Source organism: Talpa occidentalis, unplaced genomic scaffold, assembly GCF_014898055.3.
Source record: "Talpa occidentalis isolate TD23 unplaced genomic scaffold, MPIMG_talOcc4v2.1 talOcc4.2, whole genome shotgun sequence".
Lineage (NCBI taxonomy): Eukaryota > Metazoa > Chordata > Mammalia > Eulipotyphla > Talpidae > Talpa > Talpa occidentalis.
In genome coordinates this window covers 34,514,807-34,537,734 of record NW_023602073.1, presented here as the reverse complement: position 1 = coordinate 34,537,734, position 22,928 = coordinate 34,514,807, and the positions used below count along the sequence as shown (strand labels likewise).

Genomic DNA, 22,928 nt, shown 5'->3' with positions numbered 1-22,928 from the left:
TCTTTCTAAATTCTTTCCTTTTTCTGGTCATTGATTGCTAATTAAAAAACATACGTAATTTAATAAACAGGCTAATCCAAATGAAACATTAATAATAGAATTGTTGGTTTAATAATCTTCTATTATGTGCTTGTCTTTAGTACCTATGATATTAACTGCATTATAAATTCACCCATGACAGTTAATTATGAGTAGAAACGAGTAAGTGATAGTTAGTGCAACTAAAATATACTTATAAGAATTAATAGCCTGTCTATTTAGGAATGTGAATAGGTCTAGATGTAGCTTCGGACATAGATCACTGCCCTGTCAATAATAAATCTATGAGCCATCTGGCTTAGTTCACTGATAAACAATCCTATACCTTTAGAAAAACATATATATACTGACCACTGACTAGAATAAAGCTGCACTCAAGATTTACACTCTCCCTTGAAGTGTGTCTGTTTGCCATTTCTTTAGCCGAATCCCTGACCACCCTGCGCAGTCTCTCAACCCTGAGACGGCCTCATCGTTCACTGCTGTGCTGGTCCACAGCAGTCTATTTGTCAGGTATCATTACCTTGGAGACCTGGGGCTTCTGTATTATTTCTACCTTTTGTAGGAGTGGCTAGAAGAGCCAATACACTTAGTTTGGAATTTGGTTACAATGTCTTGTCCTAATAGAGGAATAGGAAGGAAGACTAAAATTTATTGTGCTGTGTATTTTTATCAATATACCCAGATTGACCCAGTTTGTTTTTACAAGGAAAACACTTTCTAGGACAAAGACTTTAACATTTTAGAATATTTGGTATCAAGGAAGTTATCATAGGATTAACAACTTACAGATTTTTATAAAATAATTAATTACTCAGACTGCTAAGGATTTTTAAGAACAGAGCTATTTCTTTGACGAGGGTTCGCAATGCTGACATGAAAAGATTTTTTTCTCATGTAACCTGAGGGTTAAAAAGCACCAAGATTTTAGATTACATAAACAGCCCTTAATTTGTTATCAAAACCAGTGAGAGTGTTAGGGGAAAAGGATGTCCTGAGATAATCCCATACAGGCTTTGTGGACTCCACCCCCACTCCAGACTAAAGCCATCAAGACATTGGGAAAGACAAATCCCATCACCACCAAAGGGAAGGTTGCTGGGGCCTGAGGGTGGAGTTAAGCAGCCAGGTTTGAGATAAAACCAGACATGTTGGTCTTGGGGGAGCTTTTTGGCTTCAGGGCTCTTGGCTTGCGGCCAGCTCTCATAGTACTATTGGGTTTCCAGGTTGGCGGATCAGGTAGGACACATTTAAGACTTTATTTCCCTATTTTCTCCCTGAATTGTACATTTCCTCATTTGCCCTTCCCTTGTAAATAAACCTTTTATTAACCTTTTGTGTGTGCCTGCAGTGGAGTATTAATAAGTCCCTTTTAATTGTGCGGGTGAGGACAGGAACCCACAGCCAGGAACCCGTTTTGTATCGGGGCTGCCCTGTAACAAGAGCAGTTTAAGAATACTTGAGTCGTTATTACAGAGGAAAATTAAAGTTTGGTTTTGCATAAGTACTCTATATTGATACTAAACTTAAATATTTCTATAGCAAGTCATTTGAGCACATAACTTTTTTTTTCAGATATCTCTCTCAGACCTTCAACACTTTCTTTTGCCTTCCTATTTTTATAACATTTCTTTTTAAAGAGAGCCATTTTAACACTAAATGTTTCCCAGTGCCTTCAATATACCCATTTCAAATACATTCTTTAACACAATTCACTTTATTTAATTTAGAGTTATGACATCCTAGTTTTTAATTTTTAATTTATAAGACATTGTGAGAGCTGTTATGCTATCATTCCTTTGTGCTGGTGTTACAGGGCAGGGAAAGGGCCCCCCAGAGTCCCCAAACCTGCCTGCTCTGAATAGGTTCTGCCATCCACCACATCAACACAAAACATAAAAGATCATATATATATATATATATATATATATATATGTAATACTTAGATCATTTTTCATCTTGGCACAATGTATGCATTTTCATTTTGGTTATATTCCCCATACAATTGCCCCCCCCCTTATTTTGACTCTAGTCCTTCCTCTCCCTGCCTCTCTCCTCCCCCCCCAACTCCCGTAGTGTGTCTCTGGTTTATAGTTGCTTGTTGATTTTGATTTTTACTTTGTATTAATTAGTCTTTTTCCTGGTCCCTTATTTATGTTTTCTAAATTCCTGCTATGAGTGAGACCATCCGGTATTTTTCTTTTTCTTTCTGGCTTATTTCGCTGTATTATTCTTTGTTTTAAAGAAGGCACAGTTGCTGAACAAAAGTGTTCTTAGAATAGTCATTCACCTTAAACAGTCATTTTATTACTAGCAAAAAACTTATGTGACTGAAACTAACATTTCTATGTTTGCCATAGTGAAGGATTAACCAGGTTAGGGGAAAAAATGGACAGGAAGTTACCTGGGGGAGGGAAGATGCACTGACTCTTCCCCAGCCCCAAGCTCTCAATTAAGGGAGGAATTTTCCTAATCTAACAGAAGAGTTTTTCTACCTGTTACTCCTATACTTATCTCGTCAGCCTAGTTTCCGTATCTAATTTTAAGATCAAGGGAAAATTTATTTTTCTGTAAAATTGTTGATTGTTGTTTAAAAGAACTACACACATTTCATCAGGGGCAGGGCCAGGGTTGGTTATAGCTTTTGGTTCTCAGAATCGTTAATACGTGACATATCAGTAGTTGTAACACTGACTATTTCCAAGTGCATTATTTGTGCTGCCATGGTTATCAACTCAATCAGTCACAAAATTGCTGTTGACTTATTCTGGAATGCATACTCTCAGGGCTACTCTACCAATTGTCACCTCCAGGGGAATCAGCCCTAAGCAAACAGGAAGAATTTAGCAGGAGCCGACTACGGTGCCTCCTGGCTTATGAGGAAATTTCTTATACTTGGAGCATGGCTTGCATCTGCCACCCAAATGCTATCTTTAACTTTATTTTTATTTTTTTTTTAATTTTTTTTAATAGAGGCATGTTTTATTTGTTTGTTTGTTTGTTTTGTTTATACATGCACTGGGTACAGTCAGAAGCGCGGGAGGGTGAGAGAATTCACCAGAGCCAGAGCGGGGAGCAGAGCAGGCAGAAGGACCGAAGTACACTGCTGAGGGGAGCAGCGGGCGGCAGGAGAGGTCTGCAGGCCAAGTGGGACCCTCCTCTGGTGGCCGGGGAGCAGCCAGGGATTGAACCAGCGCCACAGAGACCGCGAGCAGCTTTGCAACCCCCTATCTTTAACTTTAAAGTAAAAGAATTTCCTTCTCCATTTAGCCCTTGCCTCAAAAGACCACATATCCATATTAAAGACTTGGCCAAGGGATATTTATAGCCTTTTGTTCCCAGAAGTTTTTTCACTTGTTAATGTAAGGCCGAATTTTGAATTACTGCCTTTTGGCAGAGAACTACTAATTTTATAAAAAATATTTGTATCACGCAGTGCCATTTGCCATCAAATTGGTTATTTAGTAATACAGTATTAGCAGTTTTACTTTTAAATGAGTATTTTAACAATGGTAGAAACTAGCCATAAACAAATGAGGAGAATCTAGCAGGAGTCGGCGAATGAGATTCCTGACTTTTCAGGAATCTGCCCCATGCCTGGACCCTTGTCAGACTGTTAGGGGGAAATGATGTCCTGAGCTAATCCCATACAGACTTTGTGGACCCCACCCCCACTCCAGACTAAAGCCATCAAGACATTGGGAAAGACAAATCCCGTCACCACCAAAGGGAGGGTGGCTGGGACCTGAGGGTGGAGTTGGGCAGCCAGGTTGGATATAAAAACCAAACACGTGGGCCTTGGGGGGCTTGCTATCTCTCGCCTCCTGGCTCCAGGGCTCCTGGCTTGCGGCCAGCTCTCAGAGCGCCATTTTGGGATTTCTGATCTGCGGATCGGGTAGGACTCATTTAAAACTTTGTCTCCCACTTTTCTCTCTAAGCTGTGCATTTCCTCATTTCCCCTTCCCTTGTGAATGAACCTTTTATTAACCTGTTTTGTATCGGGGTTGCTCTACAATAAGACAACATGAGTAGCATGGCTCCCGCAGAGGGGAGCAGTGGGCGCAACAGGAGAGGTCTGCTGCATCATGTGGGACCCTCAGCGGCCAGCCGGGATCGAACTAGCACTGCAGAGGCTGTGGACAGCCCCACAGCATGGCGCTCAACTGCCTGCGCCACTAGGGGAGGCCCAGGGCTGTAATTTTAAATTAATTCCAGAGTTGATAATTGTAATAGTCCCATAAGCCAAGTTTCTTTCTTAGGCAAGTACTAGACAGATTGATGAAAAACAAGAAACATCAGAGACTTAATCTCATATACATTTTCTAAATACCTGTGAGGAACTCAGTACTGCTAAGTAACTTGCCCTTTTTGGCTATAGGCTTCATCTTTAAATTTTGCTAGGACAAGGGGAAAGAAAGTCTCATATACATTTTCTAAATACCTGTGAGGAACTCAGTACTGCTAAGTAACTTGCCCTTTTCGGCTATAGGCGTCATCTTTAAATTTTGCTAGTACAAGGGGAAAGAAAGAAGTCACTTGGGGCTTTTCCTAGAAAAGCATTTTATCAAGAGAAGTTTAGGTATAATCATCAAAATGCAAACATCTTTTCTGATGTAGACTAAGTCAAATTACTCTTTTTTTCCTCAATACTGAGTCCTTCCTTTTTAAAATAAAGACAGTGAAATATAAAGTATTGATACCCAATATTATAACCATAAGGTATGCATGCTTCAAATTCAACCATTAAGTTTTTTTTTTTTTTTTCAACTATAAGTCCAATTTAATGGTTAGCAAAAGTGAAGGGGAAAGGGTGAGGGCAAGTTGGATAAAAATGATCAGCTGTATGGTAAAGGATAAATTTAAGCTTTAGTGGTGAACTTATGTAGTATATACACATGTTCATTTGTAATGATGCATACCTGAAACTTACATAATGTTATAAAACAATGTTACTTAAATTAAAAAGAAGTAGTCCCATGTGCATGAATACAGCCAGTCATACAAGAAGACAGCACAGGGCAAGGTGGCCCTACATGTAACTTGTTGAGTTTCATCATACATGTTACCTAAAAAGATTTCTAAAGACCCCAAGATTTTCTGGGAAAGAGCAAGCTCTCACTGATAAAGTCCTTACAGGGTAAACCTTCTTCTGAGTCCTTATAGAAGTCCCCCTTCACAGAGGAAAACACACAGGCTAAGAGAAGTTTAAAAATTTGCCCAGGACACTGACATGGGTCTGAAACCACTTTTGAAGTTCCTACTCTATTGAGTGGAGTGTGATTTAATACAACTGCTTTGGAAAACCATATGGCCATTTCTACCAATATTGATCATTTGAATACCAGTGATTCTGCATTGGAACTCCTGAGTATGTAACCAGGAGGAATAAGGACATATGTTCACTGAAAGACACACCCTAGAATGTGAATAACAGCATGGGCATACTGGCTAAAAACTGGAAACTCCCCAACTGTCTATCAATAGCAGAATAGGTGAAGATGTTGTGGAACATTTGTACAGGGAGCCCTCTGTAGCAATACAAATGGAGGGCCCACACCTACACACAAGTGCATGGGGCAATCTCACAACCATGATGCTGAACCAAAGAACCAGACATACTATAGAATGCTGCAAATAATTCCTGCTACATAAAATTTGAAATGGGCAAACAAATCTGTGCTGTTAGAAGTCAAAGTAGACATCACTCTTGAGGGTAGAGGAGTAACTGGTCCAAAGGGAAACCTTCTGGATGCTTCTGCCTGATAGTTGTGCGCATGCATTCACTTTGGAAATGTTTTGCATTTTATAACTTTTCCTTGAGCTGTGTATCACTGAGCTGCGCAGTGCTCTGTATGTTATTTATTTCAATAGAAATGTTTGTGGGGCTTTTGAATATTTTGACTATGAAGTCCCTACAACAAATTCAGAAGACAAAGAATGGTCCTCCAGGTTGCCCTAACCCCTGCCTAGACAGCATCAACCATTAAGTTTTGAACTAGTTTTTGATTACCAAAATTTTAGATCACCATCTCAAAATTTGGGGCTTTTTCTTAGAATTTATATAGGTGCCATTTATAATGAAACCATCAGCGGCATAAGACAGTGAGAGACACACTTTTTGATTCTCATTTTAAAACTTTGGCCATGTGTATTAGTTTTAAGTAGTAGTTATTTTTATTTTTTAAAAAAGATTTATTTATTTATGTATACAAGAACTGGGGTACAGGCCAGAAGTATGGCAGGTGAGAGGATTCACCAGAGACAGAGTGGGGAGCAGAACAAGAAGATCTACTGAAACAGAGGAGAGCAGCATGTAGGCAGGAGAGGTTGGCTGTACCCTGGCCAGCTGTGGATACAACTTGCACTGCAGAGGCTGGCAATAGTCCCGACAGCTGTCTTTAATCCTTGCACCACCAGGGAGACCCAAGAAGTAGTTATTCTGTCTGTGAAAACACTGAGACATTTTTATTGATTAAATTTACAAGCTGTATTTACCAATTCCTTTAGATAAAACATATCTCAAATTCGTATTTTTAAGAGTGACTTGTTGGCTTTAACTTTTTTTTTAAAGATTTCTTTATTTATGCATACAAGAGCTGGGGTACAGACCAGAGATGCGGGGGTGGGGGGGGGAGAAGATTCACCAGAGACAGAGTGGGGAACAGAGCAGGCAGATCAACTGAAATACACTGCTGAGGGGAGCAGCGGGCAAGGTCTGCTGTGCCATGTGGGTTCCTCTCTGGCCGGCCGGGGATCAAACTCATGCTGCATTGGGTGCGGATTGCTTCATAGTGCGGTGCTTACCCCCTTGTGCCACCAGGGAGGCCCGACTTTAATTATTTTTGTGAACCATGAGGTGTACAGGAGAAGAGACAGATTAAGAGCTTATTTTGTAAATTGTTTGTTCCTGGACTCTCACTAGAAATCCGAGGTTTGGAATTTAACTCAAGAGCTGAAGAAGGAAGGAAGCAGGATGGAGCCGGAAGGAGAACTTGAGCAGGCACATGGAGCCAAGAGACACATGAAGAAACTGTGCTTGCTTCTTGGTTGTGGACTGGACACAGATGTGGGTGAGACACCCGTGGGGAGGTGACAATGGCAGCTTTTATCTTGATTTTGATTTTGCTCTTTTCCTAGAAGACTTGTCTGGCTATTTCTGACCCTTTTCTGTGCGTCCCCACTAGAAGTAGCTTTAGACTTGTGGCAGGCTTTGGGGCCTTGCTCTGGGCCAATTCCATTTGGGTAGAGTTTTACCCAAGAGGGGATGGGTAACTTTGGATGCTTAATTTAGAAACTATATTCTTCGCCTTTCCTGTATTGTTTACTAATTGTATTAAAGTTCCTTCCCATTAAAATCTTACATGTTCTGTGTTGATGCGGCAGATGGCAGAACTTATCTAAAGCAGGCAGGTTTGCGGGCTCTGGGCTGCCCCTCTCCCTGCCTTATAACAATTGAAAGGGTTGGTACAGTAAAGAAAAGGAAAGCCAGGCTAAATTTCTCACAGGGTAATCTTTTATAGGACGGAGTCTGGCCTTGGTGGGAGGTGGAGTAAGGTTGCTTTACAAAGTTGTTCTCTCTTGCCGCTTGTTCTTTCATGGCTGCTTATCAGGCACAGTGCAAACCAGGTAGAGCCAACTCCCAGGATGCAGGTTGCCGGGATGCAGGTGGTCTCAGTTTCAAGTTCTTCCCTCTGCCTCATCGATGACCTTACATTCTGACCTTTTAGTTATAGGATAAAGGGTGAAGGATTCTTTCTGGCTACTTCCTGCTGATGTGGAGCAATGTGAGGAAGAGAGGTCAAAAAACAAGGTCAATGGCCTGGCTCACTGGTGGGGAGGCTTGAGTAGGGTGTAGTTGGTTGAAGGTGGTGTGAGTCATCTCTCGAATGCGGCTTGGATGAACTGGAGCATACAAAGGGCAAGGAGAAAAAATAACAAAATTAGAATTAGTGGTCCCACCAGGGAGAGTAACCATGCAGCCAGAGGGCTACTCAGCCAGGCAAAAGGGGAGATGTACCTGATGTTCAAGGTCTTTTGCCAATTGTGAGAGCTTTTTTGAGGAATAAGCAGGTACCCCCTTTTCCGGCTGTTAGGAGCTCCAGAGCCCTTCTGTTCTGGTTAATGAGAAAAGGTCTGCCATACATTAGTTCAAACGGGCTCAGAAATAGGGCCACGGTGGGGTGGTCCAGATGCGCATTAGGGCTAGTGGGAATAAATCAATCCAAGATTTGTGGAGTTCAGAAGAAAGTTTAGTTAGGTGGTCTTTGATTAAACCGTTGACCCATTCTGCCTTACCAGAAGATTGAGGTCGGTAGGGAATGTGTAGTTTCCAGGTAAAGCTTAAGGAGGAGGAGACCTAGTGGGTTATCTTGGAGATAAAGGCAGGTCTGTTGTCCGACTGGATAGTGTTAGGGAGGCCAAAGTGTGGAATGATGTGGTTAATTAGGGCTTCAGCTACCACCTGTGCTGTTTCTTTAGTGGCGGGAAAGGCCTCCACCCACCCAGAGATGTGTCTACCATAGTAAGAAGGCATCTGATTTTCTTGTGATTTTCTTCATGTGGGTGAAGTCGACTTGCCAGTCTTGTCCTGGGAGATGTCCCCTCATTTGATGACCTACAAAGGAGGGAGGACGTATTCCCCCTAGCAAGTTTGACAGCGGGAGCAGGTCTCCCAGACAATCTTAGTCAGTGAAGGGTGAAAGAACAAAGTGAACCAGTGAGTGTGGCCCAATGTGCAGCGTCTTGTGTACCTTTTGGGTAATGTCAGAGGCTTGCTGTTTGGGGAGAGCCAATTTATTGTTAAATGTAATCCAACCTTGTTGTCCTTCAGTGCCACCCTTGGAAAGAAGATTTGTCCATTCATTAGGCTTATAGAGGGGTGAGATAGAGCATAAAGAGAGAAACAGAACAGGTGCGACAGAAGGCTATCCAGGGCTTGTCAAGGCCCTGGCCATTTCATTCACTTTGTTGTTTCCTCATGTCACCTCCAAAGAGTCTGATTGGTGTCCCTTGCAGTGAACTATGGCCACCTCAGCTGGTAGCTGGAGGGCCTGGAGCAGTTTGAAAATAAGTTTAGCGTTAATGATAGGAGATCCTTTGGTGGACAGAAAACCACGTTCCTGCCAGATTGCCGCATGGCTATGAGCTACTAGGAAAGCATATTTAGAGTCAGTGTGTATAGTGACCCTTTTTCCCTGTGAGAGTGTAAGTGCTTGGGTGAGAACTATAAGCTCAGCTTTTTGTGATGTGGTCCCTTCAGGGAGTAAGTTTGCCTCGAAGATCTGGTGTTCAGTCACCACTGCATAGGCAGCCCTGCGCTTCCCTTGCAGATCTTTACAGGAGCTGCCATCTGCAAACAGGATGTTTTCTGCATGTAGAAGGGGAGTGTCAGTGAGACCCAGACAAGGTGACCGCAATTCCTCCAGAACCTCAGCACACGCGTGGGAAGACAGGGGAGAGTCAGGTTGTGGTAACAGAGTGGCTGGGTTTAAAATAGGAGATTGGGATAAAGTGACCAGAGGGTTTTTCGATAAAGAGGGTGTGAAAGTCTAACACACACGAGGGCATTAGGCGAGAGAGAGCCCGGTGAGTAAGTCCTAGAGCCGATGTGGAGAACTGACATTTACAGTTGACCCAGTTTGAGTTTCAGGGCCTGCCTGGCAAGGAGAGCAGCTGCTGCTAGTGTGTGCAGGCAGGGCTGCCATCCTCTTAACCATTGAATCCATTTGTTTGGAGAGATAAGCAACTGGTCATTGGACTGGCCCGGTGGGTTGGACCAGAACACCTAGGGCAACGCCCTGTCGTTCATCTGTGAATAACCGGAATGGCTTTTCAGGGTCTGGGAGAGCTAAGGCCAGAGCCTGGAGCAAGGCTGTCTGTAAAAGGAGGAAGGCCCTGTGCATCTCGGTTGGTGTCCGGAGGGGGCCCTGGGGAGTAGCCTTTGCAGCCTCATATAGTGGTTTGGTCAAGAAGGCAAAATTAGGAACCCAGTGATGGAAAAATCCCACCAAACCCAGAAAGAACAGAATTTGTTCAGCATTTTCAGGGACCAGGAGGGAGCGTATAGCAACAGTGAGTTGTTTGGCCTTAGGGAGTGACCCTAAGGCCAAGTAGGTAACAGTAGAGGCGGAGAGCTGTGCTTTTGAAGACAAGACCCAGTATCCCTAAGTACTCAAGAAATTTAAGAGCTATGCAGTGTGAGTGATTGACAGTTCCAGTGAAGGGCTGCATAAAAGGAGGTCATCTACATACTGGAGGAGAGTGCCAGGACTGAGATCACAGGCTGCTAGATCCATGGCGAGGGCCTGTCCTGAGAGGTGAGGGCTGTCTCTAAAACCTTGAGGCAGGACTGTCCAGGTGAGTTGCTGAGGTGTGTTTGTGTCAGCGTCCTCCTACATAAAGGCAAAAAGATGATAACATTTTGGGTCAAGGGGAATAGTAAAGAAGGCATCCTTTAGGTCTTGGACTGAGAAATGAGTAGTCGAGGGAGGTATGTGTGAGAGAAGCGTATAAGGATTAGTAATAACAGGGTGTATGGGGTCCACCCCGTCATTAATAAGGCGCAGATCCTGGACTAGTCGGTATGAGCCGTCAGGCATTTTAACAGGTAGGATGGGAGTGTTGCAGGGTGAATTAGTAGGAACCCAAAGTCCTTTGTCCTGGAGTCATTGAATGATGGGTTTGAGACCTCACTGATGGGTTAGGGAGATAGGGAACTGAGGACGGGCTGGGAAAGAGGTGGGGTCTTTGAGAGAGATCAGCATTGGTTGGTAGTGAATAGCAACCACAACCAAGGTAGAGATATCCCAGACCACAAGGTCGACAGTGGAAGGAGACAGCGGGTAGTCCTGAGGAGGATTATATATTTGGAGCAATGGGAGGATGAGAGCAGCGCTAGGGTCTTAGAACCATGAAAGAGTGGCCCCTAGTTTGGTTAGGAGGTTGTGACCCAAGAGTGGTGTGGGGCAAGAAGTCATGACTAAGAAAGAGTGAAATAACGGCTTGCTGTCTGTTTGACAAAGGATGGGTCCAGTAGCCCAAGGCTGAGAGGGTTGTCTGTCAATACCCATAACCGAGATTTGGGAAGGATAAGTCTGACCTGGGTAGGAGGGGAGGACAGAGAAGGTAGCCTCTGTGTCAACCAAAAAGGAAATGGACTTACCTGCTACTTTGACCATTACCCTGGGCTCCCCGAAAGTTATCAGGGTCCATGAGTCCAGGCCTCTTCAGTCCTCAGCTGCCAAACCCAAGACCGCCGGTGGCAGGGTCACAGGGGCCGGAAGGACTAGCCCACCACAGCCAGGCACGGAGGGACAGTCGCTTTTCCAGTGACCCTGGATACCACAGATGGGGCATGGTCCTGGTGGAGGGTGTGATTTGGGGCAATGTTTGGACCAGTGGCCTTCCTGGCCACACTTGAAGCAGGGTCCCAGGGGCTCTTGATGGAGGCCCATTGTCATCCTCTGTCAGGCGGCAGTTGCTGCGGTGGTTGGAGGAGCTGGGCATGACGGTCTCAAGGCAGCCACCAAGGCCTGAATTTGAAGCTCAGCCTTTTGGCGACTACAGGTCTCTATCTGTCCTGTCCTGTTACTCCCGGTTGTTAAAAACCTTAAAGGCCATGTTCAGCAGGTCTTGGATAGGGGCCTGAGGGCCATCCTCAGCTTTTTTAAACTTTTTTCTGGTATCCGGGGCTGACTGGGATATGAAATGAGCAGCCAGGACTGTGGCACCTCCAGGTGAATCAGGATCTAACCTAGTGTTCTGCTGAAGGGCCTCAGTAAGGCGGCTAAGAAAGGCTGCTGGGTTTTCTGAGGCAGACTGGGTGATCTCCCTAAGCTTATCAAAATTTACCGCCTTATGTGCCACCTCTTGGATACCAGCCAGGAGACAGGTAATAAAATGGTCTCGGTGAGCCCTGCCTTGGCGGCCCGCGACAGTGTCAGTCTGGGAGTCCCACCCGGCTGTTGGAGGGGAACTGCTTCTGGGCTGGGGAGCATGGCTGCATCGATCAAGTGGACCTGATCTGCATGGTCTGGAGCAGACTGGTAAACACGTTCCTTTTCGTGATAGGTCAGGTTGGAAGAGAGGATAACTTGTACATCATGCCACGTCAGGTCATAGGCTTGGGTAAGATAATGAAACTCTTTGATGTAGCTAGTGGGGTCATTAGTGAAAGAGCCAAGATGCTTTCCGATTTGAGAGAGATCAGACAGAGATGAAGGAACATGGACCCTAACTACTCCCTCAGTCCCTGCCACTTCCCTAAGGGGGCAAAGAAGAGAAGATCATGAGAGCAGGTGTGGCGACTAGGAGGAGGTGAAGGAGGGGGGCTGGATTGGTTGGGGGCCATGGAGGGAGGGTGGGCTGAAGCAGGTTCCAGGTAAGGCAGGGTCTCTGGGGAGCTGAGGGAGGTGAGGACAGAGAATCTAGAGGATCAGAAAATGCTGAAAGGGGGTCCGGAGAGGGCAGTTTTTGTTTGTCCTGGCTGGGGTTACTGGAGGGAGAAGAGTGGGAGGACTCTCTGGCAAGGAGGACTTGGAAAGTGTGGCAGCTTTTTAGGAGGGAGGGACAGCAGTGCAAGAGAAAGCAAGCCTGGATATAAGGGATCTCTGACCATTTTCCATTGTGGTGACAGAAGTTGTTAAGGTCGGTAAGGACCAAGAAATTGAAGGTGCCGTATACCGGCCAGTGAGAGCCATTCTCCAATTGGCGCTGAGGCGCATATCTGGCCTAAGCCCCAGCGAATCGAGGTTTGAGAGAAGGCATCCCAGAGGGGTGGCCGGTTCAGGCTTAGAATTTGCAGGCCCATGGCTAACCCAGCTCCTTTTCCCAACCAACAGGGGGCACAGTGTCAGGACGCAGAGTCCCATGAGCCTGACCTGGCCTACAGGGGGCATAGACCCAGGACAGAGGACCCAGGACTGAAGCGTCCAAGATTAGGTTCTGGCCAACAGGCAGGGGGCAAACAAGTGAGGGGGATGTCTCCACCTCTCGGTTGTTGTCTATAGGACAGGAGACAGACAGATAAGGGCCATGTCTCCACCACTCACCTGTTGCCTTAAACCGGGCACCTAGTCTGGATGGGCGTCCCCAAATCCAGGTCTAGGTATAACAGGGAGTCGGCTGACGTGGGCCCACGGTTTCAAGACAGCCAACCAAACAAGGAGTCAGGAGAGGAGCCAGATAGCCAGAGGCGAGGGCCTCCTAGGAAGGAGAGTCAGACTGATGACTTACCCCAGGAATCAAGGTCGGTGGTGGATGTGAGGCATCTGCAATGTAGAGGAGAGGTCCTTGGACGGGAAAGTGGCCTCAGCGCCAGGGGACGCAGCTTTCCCCGGGTTCAGCACCAAGATGAAAGGGTTGGTACGGTAAAGAAAAGGAAAACCAGGCTAAATTTCTCACAGGCAAAAAGTTTATTGCGCCCCAGTAAAGTTCACTGACCCCCACAGAGGTCAGAGAAGTTGTGCCTCTCAGGGGATGAGGGTAATCTTTTATAGGAGGAGTCTGGCCTTGGTGGGAGGTGGAGTGAGGTTGCATTTCAAAGATGTTCTCTCTTGCAGCTTGTTGTTCTTTCATGGCTGCTTATCAGGCACAGTGCAAAGCGGGTAGAGCCAGCTCCCCGGATGCGGGTTGCCTGAATGCAGGTGGCTACAGATTCAAGTTCCTCCCTCTGCCACATCGCTGCCCTGGCCTCGTGCTTATAATATCACACACACCAGCTATTCTGCCCACTTCATCCTAGGCAGACCCCTGTCCCACAGCCTCAGTCCTGCCTCCCGGGGCATGGGGCCTGCTCACCTGGGTGGGGCTGAAGGCCCAGATCCACCACCTCACCCTTGGCCTCTCTCCTGTCCCTGTTCCCATGTGGTTGATTTTCCTGTGTCTTGTTCTCTGTGTCCATCACCTTTGTTTCCCCTTTGCCAATTAGTGTCCTTTGCCCACTAGAGGAGGGACGTGGACAGTAACCCCTGAGACCACAAACAGCTGAAGTGAATGTCTGTGCCCCCAGCACCTCCCTCACCTGGGCCTGACACAGACTCTGGGCTGGATTCCCCTGAGCACTGGGCAGGCCTGGCTCCAGGGACTTCTGGCCTCCAGGCCTGAGTTGTCTCTTGAGGGTCCCAAGGTCTGTCCTTCTTCAGCCTCTTTCTGAAAGTCCCTGGGTGGGTCACGGTATGGGGCTGCTCATCCTCTGTAGGAGGAACTGGGTAGGACACCCAGCATGCACATTTTATCTGTGAGTGCTCAGGGATTTTCTTGAATTTTTTTCATCATTTCCATTTTCCATTCTTTAAGACACTTGTATTTTTTTTTAAAGATTTATTTATGTAAGTACAGGGGTATAGGCCAGAGGTGTGTGAGGGTAAGAAAATTCACCAGAGACAGAGCAGGGAGCAGAACAGACAGACAGACAGAAAACACTGCTGAGGGGAGCAGCGGGCGAGACAGAAGTCTGCCGTGCCATGTGGGTATCACCCTGGCCGGCCAGGAATTGAACCCGGACTGCAGAGACTGCGGACAGCTTCACAGCACTGCACTCAACCTGCCATGCCACCGGGGAGGCCCTAGACACCTGTATTATTAACTACTTGGAATCTCCTAGTCCATAGACTCACTTTCTTGTAGGTCTTCTCTCTGCTTGTCATTTCTTTTCCATTTACGTTATTTAGTGGAAGTGAGACTTTAATATTTCAGTTCATCTGCCTGAAGCCAGCTCCAGCAAACTGTCCTGTCAGGGTCCCTGCAGGAAAAGACAGCATCTCCACTTGAGGGGATGAGGGGCTGGGGAGTGAGGAGACACAGACACTTGATCAGGGTGCAGTGTCTCCTGCCTAGGTCTCAGCAGTTCTTTATTTATACATCTTGAGCAAGCAAGCCTTGAGAGTACATAAGCAAGCGCTTTCAAGTAAAAAAAGGACTAACAACCCAGGCATTTTTTTTTAAAACCGGCCATGCCTGGAGCCAACCACAGCAGCCTGGGTGTCAGGGGTTCCTGAAGGATGGGGGAGCATTGGCACAGATGTGGAATGATGGGAGGGGGAGTGAGGAGACACAGACACTTGATCAGGTGCAGACATCATTCTGCTGAGGGTCTCAGCAGCCCTTTTATTTGTACATTTCAAGCAAACTGTGAGTTCATAAGCATATGCATTAAGGCAGGAAGATAACAACCATCACATCTTTCTCAAGAACAGCCCTCCTGCAGAGGCCATGACATTTATTATTCTTTGTTTTAAAGAAGGCACAGTTGCTAAACAAAAGTGTTCTTAGAGTAGTCATTTACCTTAAACAGTCACTTTATTGCTAACAAAAAGCTTATGTGACTGAAACCAACATTTCTATGTTTGCCATAGAGAATGATTAACTAAGGGCTAGGGGAAACAAGGACAGGAAGTTATCTAGGGGAAGGAAGATGCATTGACTTTTCCCTAGCCCCAATCTCTCAATTAAGGGAGGAATTCTCCTAATCTAACACAAGAGTTTTTCTACCTATTACTCCTATACTTATCTCATCAGCCTGGTTTCCATATCTAACTTTAAGATCAAGGGAAAAATGGGCCTCCCCAGTGGCACAGCGGTTGAGCACTGGGTTGTGAAGCTGCCTGCAGCCTCTGCAGCACTGGTTTGATTCCCGGCTGCTCCCTGACCACCGGTGAGGATCCCACATGGCATGCAGACCTCTCCTGCTGCCCGCTGCCCCCCTCAGCAGTGTACTTCGGTCCTTCTGCCTGCTCTGCTCCCTGCTCTGGCTCTGGTGAATTCTCTCACCCTCCTGCGCTTCTGACTGTACCCAGTGCTTATATAAATAAATCTTAAAAAAAAAAAAAAATCTAAAAAAAAAAAAAATCAAGGGAAAATTCCTTTTTCTGTAAGATTGCTGATTATTGTTTTAAGGAACTAAAAACATTTTATCAGAGGCAGGGCCAGAGATGGTTATAGTTTTTGGTTCTCAGAATGGTTAATACGTGACATATCAGTAGTTGTAACATTGACTATTTCCAAGTGCATTATTTGTGCTGCCATGGTTATTAATTAGACCAGTCACAAAATTGTTATTGACTTATTCTTTTAAAAAAAAAAAAAGATTTATTTATACAAGCATTGGGTACAATCAGAAGTGTGGGAGGGTGAGAGAATTCACCAGAGCCAGACCAGGGAACAGAACAGGCAGACCGACGAAATACACTCCTGAGGGGAGCAGTGGGCATAGCAGGAGAGGTCTGCATGCCATGTGGGACCCTCACTGTTGGTAGGGGATCAACCGCTGTGCCACCAGGGGAAGCTCTATTGACTTATTCTTTAATGTATACTCTAACAGCTACCATACCAATTGTCACCTCCAGGGAAATCAGCCCTAAACAAACAGGAAGATTTAGCAGGAGCTAGCTATGGCACTTCCTGGCTTATTAGGAATTTTCTTACACTTGGAGCAGGGCTTGTGTCTGCCACTCAGCTGCTATCTTTAACTTTAAATTAAAAGAATTCCTTCTCCATTTAGTCCTTGCCTCAAAAGACCACATATTCATATATGACTTACTGGGCCTTTAAAGAGGTACTGTTCATTACAGTTTTCTGTGTCCTCAGAAGAGTTTTCCTCTTATGTTAGATGATAGAGAGCAATAGTGTTGCCTGTTTGGTTCAGGTAGCATATTACTAACTTTATGATAAAAAGATGAATTAGTAACTTTTTGTGTCATTGTGTCCCATTTGCCATCAATTATCATAATGTTGTTATCATTCAGTGCCATTTGCCATCAATTGGTTATTCAGTAATTGATCAGCAGCATTGCAATTTTACTTTTAAATGCATATTTTAATAATGTAGAAACTACCCATAAACAAATGAGAAGAAACTAGCAGGAGTCAGCTAATGAGATTCCTGACTTTTCAGGAATCTGCCCCATGCCCAGACACTTGTCAGAGGACCTGAGTAGCATGGCTCCCAGCACAGCCAACCGGCCTGGGGACCTTTGACCCCTTGCTGAGGTGATAATAGCCATTTCACTGAGTTCTAAATGTAAATACAATTACCACAAAAAATGTCCACTAACAATCATTTTATTTCCACTGCCCAGTAATCATTCTGTTAATGCTAAAAAACAGCTAAACAACAAAAACTTATATGACTAAAACCTAATTCCTTTGTAACTGCTAAATTACTAATTAATCAAAATTTATAAAATTCCTAAATCTTAAACATTAACAAACATAATTGTGGAACCAAGCTTAGCCGAGGTTTCGCCATTTTGTATATCCTCCACCTTGCTATGTTAGTCCTTGTACAGCCGCATTCCGGAGATAGTTTCAGTAGTCACAACCCTCACTCCACTTGGTGACGAAAAAGCAGAACATACCAGTCGCCAATGAGGGCAGTCCTATCCATAAATGGGACAGCATCTCTAACCGTCCAATCAGTTTGAAACTGTAACTGCATGCGTCAAAATGCCTTTGTAGTAGCCAATGAGTAATTGCCAGCTTCTTTCAAAATTCGTGCCTGCTTGTGACCCTATTTAAGACCCCTGCTTCCTCTGTTTGGGGCTCTCACTATCTGCCACTGTGTAGGTAGGTGCCGTGAGCCCAGACTCAAGTCTGTAATAAACTCCCTCTTGTGTTTGCATCGGCTGTCTTTGGATTCTTGGAGGCTATGCTCGCGAGTCTGCTGATCTTGGGCACAACAATAATCACCTTATATATTGGTAATTAAGTCCAATTACTGCTAAAATCAAAAAATGTCTTATTCCTATAACTAATCTATTCTAATTTAATAAAAGTAGTAAAAAAATTAAAAACCCAAAGAATCCTGGTGCCACATAAGAATCCTGGTGCCACCCTTATCTAACCACAAGCTTCAAAAGGAAAAAAAAAGGGAAACTCCTTTTACTTTCTCAAGGCTATATTTTCACCTGTTACTTCCCCGATTATCTTGTCAACTAACTGCTGTTTCCAACTTTAACTGCTACCTCTAACTCAAAACTCCTCTCCAGATGGTCTCTGTCTTTAAAGACCACAATTCTACATCAAAGACTTGGCTGGGAATGTTTACAACCTTTAGTTCCCAAAAGATTTTAAGTGTAGCATATCACTTGTTACAATGAAACCAAATTCTGAATCACTGCCTTCAGGCAGAAGTTTATTCATCATTTGAGAATGTACTGTTTGCATCACAGCAGTGCCACTGTTGTCCAATTAGTTATTTAGTATTTGGTCATATAGCATTTGCAGATTTACTTCTAAATGCATATTTTAACAATTGCCACATTCAATAGAAGCCACCCATAAACAAATGAGAAGAATCTAGCAGGAGTCAGCTAAGGAGATTCCTGACTTCAGGAATTTGCCCCATGCCTGGACCTTTGTGAGAGGACATGAGTAGCATGGCCAGTGCCAGTTCATCTACTGATTTATTCATTTCTATGATCAAATCTCTAATTTTCAAGAACTCTTCATTCTGAGCACATGAAATTCACAAAAATTTTGTTCTTTTTTTTTTAGTAGTAGAAAATAACCAAATTTGACCTATATATGCATAAGGAATCTACATTTAAATGAGTGTCTGAAATCCCTGCAGGAAAGGGGGTGTGTCTCCTGAGCTAAGGAGTGAGTAGGGCCTGGGACCTCCAGGAGAGCGAAGGGGATCCCATGGCAAGGACAGGGTGGCTCATATGATGAAGACCAGATGTTCTACAATTATGTTTGCCCTGACATATAGGTAGATTTCTCGGATACAAAACTAATTTCTAGTAATAACCCCATTTTGGGGTAAGACCACCAATTTTCATACTAGGTAGTTATAAAGTAGTAAACGTTTCTTAACATGAACCGCTGATAAAGCTCAGATGGAAATAATTCACATGCCAAAGTGGCCTGTCTTGGGGACACCTTTCTGAACATCTTGGGGATGCCTGTACTTCAGAGCATAATAAATGAGGGAAGAGCAGGTGAGCATGAGGATGGGGCCAGGAAGGACCAGGAGGTAGATTAAGCTACAGGCCTCCTCAATTTGGCTGAGTCCTGGGGCAGGTCGTGGTGGGATGCTGAGGGAAGAGCAGACAGGCTGGTTCTATGGGACCAGAAAACATGTGTCAGGGGCGAAAGTGACAGATTGGATGAGAGATAAAATCTGTTTCCTTATACTTAATTTGTTTTTAATAATTTTTTTTTTACATCTCTTCATACCATTGATAATAGTGGTCCAACCTGTTAGCACTCCTGCTTCTCTGCTTTCACAATAAATACGCTCCTCTCTCCCAGCACAGGGCTAGGTGGGGTTTACACGTGTCCTTGTTACCTTTACTCAGTGACCATCTCTCATGACAGTGCAAGCTCCACATCTCCTGGGTCCTCTCTCTACTCCCCATTGTATCTGCAGGGGGAGCAGCTTGGGGAGGCAGGAGCCAGCCAGAGAGAGAGATGCTGGGAAGTGAAGAGGAGGCAAAGGCAGTGAACACTTGGGAGATGCTCCCTGGTTCACTGAGAAAAGCTTTTCTCAAGGTGTGGTCTGTGGAGCCCTTGAAGTCACCCAGAACCTTCATGGGATCCATGACATAAAACTGTTTTCAAAACATCACTTAGACGCCATTTGTCTTATCACTCTTTTGGTATTTGCTGAGGTAAAATTTAGTAAGAGTGGCGCTTATAATACCACTGCAGAAGTAGTAATTCTTCATCAGCACTTACCTTCAGAAAAAAATGAAAGCCAGTTTCACTTGAAAATGTACTGGAAAAAGTATTAAAAGTTATCTTCATTATTACATCATCCTCAAACTACACATTTTAAAATATGTGGTGTGCTGGGGAAGACACACAGAGCACTTGTGTGGCTTTCCCAAGCACTGTGTGCTGAGGGAAATATTTTGCATGAGATGAATTAGAATCTTTTTGTTTGTGAGCAATACCAATCTTACCTGAAGGGATGATGACAAAAACTAAGGTGATATAAATTGGGTTGATTAGCAGACACTTTCCTCAAAATGAATGAGTGTCTTCTTTTTATTTTATTATTTTTTTAAAGAGGCATGTATTTTTTATTTGTTTGTTTGTTTGTTTGTTTTGTTTATACAAGCACTGGGTACAGTCAGAAGCGCGGGAGGGTGAGAGAATTCACCAGAGCCAGAGCGGGGAGCAGAGCAGGTAGAAGGGCCGAAGTACACTGCTGAGGGGAGCAGCAGGCAGCAGAAGAGGTCTGCGCGCCATGTGGGACCCTCCTCGGTGGCCAGGGACTAGCGGGATCGAACCGGCACCGCAGAGGCCGCAGGGAGCTTCGCAACCCAGCGCTCAACCTGCTGCGCCACGGGGAGGCCGAATGAATGTTTTTGAAGAAAATCAACAATTGGCAAATGACAGTAATTTTGTGTGATAGATACAATATAAGCTCTCAGAGAAATCCAGAATTATGAAAAATTGAGTGCATCACTACTTGTCAATTTACAGTACGAGTTTTTCTTTTGAAATTTGGAATTAAAAAAAAACATTTTTTGATAATTTGACTCTAGTTTAATCAGCACTAAAGATTTATGTAACTTAGTGAAACAATGCATCACCTTAAAAAAAAAAAAGCCATACCAGAGGACTATGGAAATGTAAGAGAATGTAAGGAAATATTCCGTGATGTTATTTCAGGTTTCACTCTCAAAATAACCTTTGAGAAACTACCACCTATACAGTTTTTAATTTAGTATCAATATTCACAATTATCTGAAAATACTTCTATTTTCTTCATTCCTCCAGGCTGTTGCCTCTCCCAGCCCAAATCCACTCCTCCCTAAGGTGGGGAAGGGAATTTGGAGCCTCCCCTGTCTGTGGATGTCACACTGTTACAGCATCATGTCTCCCTCTCACAGGCTCTGTGGGGTGGTGCAGCCTTGATGACCCCACACTCACCCCCATTCTCTCTCCCCATTTCCTGGGGGTGTCCAGGGAAGATAATCAGCATCATCCTGCTCCAGTTACAAAGTCTCCAAGGACCTCTCTGAACTCATTCTCCCAGGACCCTGGATGGAGTGTGGTGCCCCTAACCCTCCTGCTGCTGCTCTGGGGGCCCCTGGCCCTAATGGAGACCCCGGAGGGTGAGTGCGTGTCCAGCTGGACACTGTTGCTCCAGGAGGGAGGAGCCATGAGCCCACTGCAGGTGCAGGACCCCAGGAAAGGCTCATCTCCTCCCCAACCTCTTGTACCCCTTCAAGCCCCTTGTTTCTGGCTCCTTCTGTCCCTTCCCGCCTCCCCTGAGTGCTCTGGCCCCCCTGAGTCTGGGGCGGTCCCCTGCCGCAGGTTCCAACTCCCTGAGGATTTTCCACACCGCGATGTCCCGCCCGGCCTTGGGGAGCCCCACTACCTGGCCGTGGGCTACGTGGACGACACGCAGTTCGGGCGGTTCGACAGCGACTCTCCAGGCCAGAGTGTGGAGCTGTGGGCGCCCTGGGCAGGGCAGGTGGGGCAGGAGGACCTGGATGAGGAGACTCAGAGGCAAAGATACAACGCACAGTGGTTTCGAAACTCTCCTGAGGGACCTGCGTGGCCGCTACAACCAGAGCGAGGATGGTGAGCTTCGCGGAGGGGTGCCAGGGTCAGGTCACACCCCCATTCCCACCATAAGGCCGGGTGTCCCGAGTCTCAGGGTCCACTGACCCCTCGAGGCTGGTGGATCTGCCAGGCCCCTCCCCCGGGAAGAGACTCTCCTGTCTGCCCTTTCATTTTCAGTTTAGGGTTATTCAGGGTGAGAGGCGGGGTGACTTCATGGTGACCTCTGCGCTGACCACTGCGGGTGGGGTCTCAGGGTCTCACACTCTCCAGAAAATGTGTGGCTGTGAAGTGGGCCCCACGGAACCTCCTCGGCGGGTATGAGAAGTTCGCCTACGACGGCGCGGATTTCATCTCCCTGAGCAAGGACCTGCGCTCCTGGACCCCCGCGGACTCGGGGCTCAGATCACCCAGCGCGCGTGGGAGGCGGCGGGCAGGGCCAAGCAAGTCAGGGACAGTGTGCAGAGCAGGTGCTTCCCATGGCTCCTCAGACTCCTGGAGATGGGGAAGGAGGTGCTGCAGCGCACAGGTAACAGGGGCCACAAGGCCTCAGACCCCACTCCCTCCTAGAGCACTACAGAGAAAATGGAATAATGGGCAGAACAGCAGCTGCTTTCTGGGCAGAGAGGGAGAGTCCCCTGGGTTTCATGTTCTGTGCTAGAGAGAGACTCGCCCAGAAGACACCACTTTTCTGGACAGTTAAGGAATCCAGTCTCTCCTGAGGGAGGGGAGGCCATCCTGAAATAACTCTCCCTGGATCCTTTTGACCCAGCAGCCATCCTGGGAACCATGAGTGTTTCTTTCAAGGCCTTGTTTTTGATCTAAGAACATTTTTGGGTCCGAACTTCTGCCTTTCTGTGTCATTCACCCTCCAACCAGGTCAGGAGCAAAAGTCTGTGTTCTCTTAGAGACCTGTATGTTCCTACCCTGGGCTCTCACCTGTTTATCCCAGATTCTCCAGACTAGGCTGGTTTCTGGGTTTTGTGCTTCTTCCCTCCAAACCAATTGTCATGTTCCTTCTGAGGAGGGTGGTCAGTGAGGCTACTTTAGTGTCCAGGAAAGAAAAAGCCCAAAATGGAGTTTTTTGACCCTTCCCAGATCCCCCAAAGGCACAAGTGACCCTCCATCTCACCTCTGACCATGAGAGTCACCCTGAAGTGCTGGGCCCTGGGCTTCTACCCTGCGGACATCACCCTCTCCTGGCAGCGAGATGGGGAAAACCTGACTCAAGACACAGAGCTGGTGGAGACAGGCCTGGGGGTGATGGAAACTTCCAGAAGTGGGCAGCTGTGGTGGTGCCTCCTGGAGAGGAGCAGAGATACACCATGCCATGTGCAGCATGAGGGGTTGGAGGAGCTCCAAGTCCTGAGATG

General features: G+C 45.8%; 1 long non-coding RNA gene and 1 pseudogene across 2 annotated transcripts; one reads left to right on the top strand and one right to left on the bottom strand.

Annotated features, from left to right (window-relative positions):
• Nucleotides 1-6,142: 6,142 nt before the first annotated feature.
• LOC119252025 (uncharacterized) lies at nt 6,143-13,327 on the bottom strand. Of its 2 annotated transcripts, XR_008553103.1 has the most exons (4): nt 13,273-13,327; nt 11,201-11,372; nt 10,291-10,430; nt 6,143-7,941 (listed from the first exon to the last, which is right to left on the bottom strand). It is a non-coding gene; the product is annotated as an uncharacterized LOC119252025 (long non-coding RNA). The 2 variants fall into 2 exon arrangements; XR_005126696.2 differs by lacking the exon at nt 11,201-11,372 and having other exon boundaries at nt 6,145-7,941.
• Nucleotides 13,328-21,039: 7,712 nt separating this feature from the next.
• The window catches only part of LOC119251201 (class I histocompatibility antigen, Gogo-C*0203 alpha chain-like), a 6,288-nt pseudogene continuing 4,399 nt past the window's right edge, over nt 21,040-22,928 (top strand).